The following is a 5365-nucleotide window of genomic DNA, read 5'->3' as shown; positions in this document are numbered from 1 at the left end:
GGCCGCGCGCCCCGAGTCAGCGGCGCAAATCGCGCGAGAGCCGGGGCGAGGCCGCTGCCTCAGGTCTCGCGAGACTGGCGCCCCGGGCGGAAGCGGCGGCGCGCGCGCTCAAGGCGGGCCCGGCATCTCCGCACAGAGCCCGCCTCGGGGCGTCCGCGACACCGCTCCTGAGGGAGACGGGGGCTGTGAGCCTTCAGTGCTTAGGAGCTTGTATTCTCACCAAATCTCCGAAGTGTTGCTTTCAATAGTGCCCTCTCAGCCTTTAATTGCAGATTCTTGTCCCTCCCTCTGACCTGAACAATGAGGTACTGAGGCGTGGCTGGGACATGAACCTGCTGCCTCGGGAAAGCACATCCATAATTACAACCTGTGCCGGGATAATCAGCGTGAGCAGTGATGGACAGATTCCTGCCACCTACCGCCGCAGCCACATAGGCCTGCCTTATTTTGGAGGATACAAACTGTGATCTCAGAAGAGTGTGAAATCCCCGACCTTGACTGATGAAATCTCAGGTCCTGCCGTACTTAATTAGCTGTTTGCCGCCTGGCAAAAGCCCTGGGCTGCCTGTGTCACTATTGCCGCTGGCTGTGGGTGCCCCAGAGGTCAGTGCCCGATGCTGCAGTGCAGAGCCTGGAGGACTTGGTGGCTCTGAGCAGCAGGAGCACACAGGGACACCGGGGCTCTGCTGGGGCCAGCCACAGAGAAAACGTGCTCAGTACCTGCTCAGTAGGGACGGGTGTTTCCTACACGTCTCCGTACAAAAGGCAAAGCCTTCAGTCCATAAAATCCTCCAGGCTCCTTCAGTTTTCGTCAGTGGTAAGGACGGACCTGGCGCTGTGCTCACAGTGCACCTGGAGGGCCTTGGCCGTGCGTATTTGGTGACGGAACACTGACAGTCTGGGCAAAGACCTGGCCATTGCGGGTGGCCACAGCAGTCTTGTTAGGTCAATCCAAATTCATAACCACATTCCAAATTCATCCAAACAAGTTTGGGAAGGAGTTGGGTAAAAAAGGATCTTCTAAAGGGATCTATGAGAAAACTGGAAATGTAGAAGCAATTTCTCACAGGATCTGTTACTTCATTTTTGTTGCTACCATAAGTATGAGGTAGGAAATATCTATAAACTGGGAAACAGGTGGAATATTTGACACTGTGCAAATAGAGCAGTGGATTTTCTCTCTAGATAAACCAGCACTACTGTGCTTTTTCAGAGGCTGTTGAAACATTAAAAATAACACAGGCCAGCCTAGCCAGTTCTCTGTGTGGCTTGTGGTTTGTGTGGAAAGTTCAGGAGATTTTCTGGGATATGCAATTGTAGCAGATGGGAGGATAACAATGGTGAAAGCAAGCCTGTGGTGGCTGTGCTGCTGCATCCTGTTTAAATTGGCCTGACTTGTAGTTCACTCCTGGGTAATGACTCCAGAGAACTTTTTATGCAGCAGATCTGTGAAACTTTGCAGGCAATGCAAACCTTCCTGTTTCCCTTTTAGTGCTCTAGTACGTTCCAATTATTAATCTGCACATCATTCACCAGATGGTGAAATGATATAACTTCAAATATGTTTTTCCCTCAGAACTAAGGAACGTTGTTCCCAGTTCCGCTTAGAGAAGGCTGAGGAAAATATGTACTCTTTAGTTACACTAAGAAGTTACACTAAGAATTGACAAGAACTGTTTCACCTGAAAAAACTAATACCTCATGGCTCTTCAGCCCACCTGTTCCTCCTAGCACAAAATCCCCCTCAAAAAAGATAAAAACTCTTTTAAAGTCTCTTTACCCTCCTAGACAAGGCTGCTAAGGGGAACACCTCTAGAGCAGAGGTTTAATATTGCAACATGCTGGTAAAAATATGAATGTGTTTTTTCTAAGACAAAGAAAGTAAAAAAAAAAAAAAAAGACACTTTCTCTCACCATCATGTCTATATATGAATAATATGTTAGCTTTTTTTACTTTCCAAGATGTTAAATTTATTAGCTTTTTGAACAGTAGAGTCCCTCAACACCAATGCATTGTGGTTTTGTGTCAAAATGGTTTAGAAGTTCTTTACTTGCAAAGAGATTGAATCTAAACAGTTTAGCAATACCAGTATCAGCCAGAAGTACAGACTCATTCGAGTGGGAAAGGAGGGAGATCCTTTTGCAACAATTTCTGGTCCAGTCTCCTACTCAAAGCTTAATACTGAAATCCAACCACATCATTCAGGACTTTCTCCAGCCTCGTGTCAAAAGGCCCCAAGGGTGAAGATTCCACAGCCTGCATAGACAAACTTTTTCATGCCTTAATTAACCTCCTAGTGATTTTTTTTCTCCCTTTTTTTGTCCATTTGAAGGTGACTATAGTTTTATAAATATGTGGTAACTTCACGAAGACAAAAATTCAAACTCCAGATAAAATGTATTGTGTTGGTAAGAATGATAGTCTGATCTGTAACTATTCAAACAGTGACTTGCAGAACTGTAGATTGTGCAGCCAGGGCTGTTTGAGTTGTTCTCCAAGTGGAGTCTGCTTTTACTTTTCCCTAATAGGATTAAAATAGGGGTTCCAAATGCTGTGCAACACTCCAGTTTCTATAAAGCTAAGCTGCTCTTGTGTGTTTGCATGTGTATCTCCATACACATCATTGATTCCAGGGCCTCTGCTGTCATGCTAGGCCTTGTGTTTCTGCGTTAGTGATAAATATTTCCTTCTCCACAGAATGACTACTTGTTACTACGGCTTAGATCAAATCTGGTTTTCAGTGCAGAGGTAAAAGTAAATGAAATTTGGCATAGCCACCTCATAAAATTGGTGCTACATCTAAACAAGTTAAGACAAAGCTCCAGACAAGCCTATGTGAGTTGAAGCAAAACAAATCTGACATCCCTCAGTCCTGAGGCTTTGAAAGCCCGTGGCTCTTTATTAATAATGGCAATACTGTATTTACCGGCCTGCAGGCCAACATCCTGTATTACTAAGTCATTGCTGCAATAACAACTCTGTAGATCAAAAATATTGGAGTTATAGGCAGTATTAGATGTTCGGTATCCCAGAGGATAATTTTCCTGCCTAATTTCTTGTGAGCTACACAAGCCTAGCTAGGTGTTTTATTGTTAAAGGTTTTGGAAGCCTCAGGCCAAAATGTTTGATTACTAAGGTAAAAAAGAAAAGCACCAGAGCAGCTTTGCGGTACAAATGACGACACTATTGGGTAAAATTGGATTTTTATGGTGGCAGTTCAGTGACTGTCTTCATATCCATAACAACAGTGGTGTAAGAAAGTAGCTTTAGAAAGGAGGCAGCAGAAGGATCCTGGTTGAGGCTGGCAGGATCCTGGCTGTTACTGCTAGGGTGGTGTCTGTGGTACAGAGGCTGCAGACGTGGGTGAGCTGTATTTTGTCAGGTCCTCTTGCACAGAGTTTGTGTGGTAGCAAGGTTCTGGTAGCAAGGGGGCTACAGGGGTGCCTTCTGTGAGAAGCTGCTGGAAGTTTCCCCTTCTACAAGAGCCAATGCCAGCTGACCCCAAGGTGGACCTGCCACTGTTTTGCCCAAGACAGGCATTCCCCATCTGCATCTCGGCCCATTATTTGTTATATTTCCTGTGCCCTGTCCTGTTGAGGAGGGCAGGCAGAGAGGAGCGTTGGATGTACCTGCATCCAGACAAGGCCAACCCACCACAGCTACACAGGCAAACATACAGCAGAGACTGCAAATGATTGCCATAAAAATGACTTCTTGCAAAAAGAGAAAGTTGATATTTAAAAAGGCTTTAAGTCAGATAACTGCTTTCCTGAGCATAAGCAGCCATTTTCTTTATGCTTTTAATATTTCTGTCTGATAAAATACAAAACAATGGGTAATCCTAATAATTCTCCTTTTCATATTTGACCACTAGATGATGCTGTGACTCTTAATTGCAAATGATTCTGTACTGTTAACATTTTGGTTTATTTTATAGAACTGCAGCATTTATATATATGAAAAGTTGGTGTTTTCTTTTTCTCACATGCATGGTAGCTGTAAGCAGCTATCAGCTGGGTAGTTTCTGTACACATGCATATAGATCAGACGTCTTAGCAATAGCTTTTTTTCTGACAATAAGAGGAATTTCACATTATTTTTGAAGCTGTTCTTATATTCTCCCTAGATGCAGATGCGAACTGCTTTGAGTAAAGACTTTTGCAAAAAAGGGAGACTATACTGAGCAGAGATTTGAGATATCCAGATCAGGATTATATTTATATTTATTTTTGTTTATCTGTGCGACATAGTCAGAATGGTGGGTTAAGTTTCAGTTTTGGAATTTATTTTTCTGTGCTGTAAGAGCATCTGGAATTAGGGAGGACATTTCTATTTAGCAATTATTGCTAAAAAAATAGGTGGTCTTATTTATTTGCATAGGCATTATTTCTGTCTTCTGTTTCCATAAGTCATTTCCCACTTCTCTATTTGGAAGTGCAGTGGTTTGATCCACAGTGTTGTGGGTTTTAGCCAAGAGCTCCACTAGACTTTCACACCTGACACCATTGTACTGATGATCTTCTCAGAGATTTCAAGAGAACAGCATTCTTTCATATGGGCTAATGGTTTTTCGCCCTTTGCCATTTCTATGAACTCCTACAAAACACTTTTTTATTTTTTGCAACAATTCTTCCATCTTCTTATCACACATGTTAATACAATAAGGCTGAATGGATTGCAGCAGACAAAGCAAACATACTTAACCAGCTACCTTCTGTACAGAAGTGCTAAAGGCACCACTCCATTCAGGTGATCCCCATATGTCAAAACCAGAGAAGGAATGAAAACAGGTTATACAATTCAGAACAGCTTGCAAGCTAGGTCAGTGCCCCACAGTTCCAGCAGAAAAGAGCTTTGGAGCTAGCTTAATATCAGCCTTTCCCACTTTCAGACGTGCATGTAGCACACTTCTGCCAGTCAGAGATCTGGATCTTATTTTCAGTATGTAAGCAAGGAAATTACACTCTCTGAAAGGTAAGGGGTACATAAAGCCTGGTTTTCCCTCACTGAAATGGCATCTGCCATTCACACTGGGTTCTGACTGGGAAATGCCTACATGACACTACAGTTCCAGCTTCACTGGGACATGGTTCTATCCACAGTAGGCTCTGAGGTGAAGGGTAATTCACATTCATTTTACAAGTAAGCTTCATTTTCCAAACTCATTAACAAATATACTGAAACTGAGCTCCTGTCACATAACTGTGCCCTTATTTTGACATGTTTTCACTAATTTACTTTGAGGTAGGCTTGTACAAAATCACCAGGTTGCAGTAATGTTGCTGAATACCTAGGATAATACTCATTTTACTTCCAGGTGTAAGGTTAGTGTCACCTTCAAAAACACCTAATACAGCCTTCTAT

The sequence above is a fragment of the Sylvia atricapilla genome, chromosome 9, assembly GCF_009819655.1.
Source record: "Sylvia atricapilla isolate bSylAtr1 chromosome 9, bSylAtr1.pri, whole genome shotgun sequence".
Taxonomy (NCBI): Eukaryota; Metazoa; Chordata; class Aves; order Passeriformes; family Sylviidae; genus Sylvia; species Sylvia atricapilla.
This window is presented reverse-complemented; position numbering follows the sequence as displayed.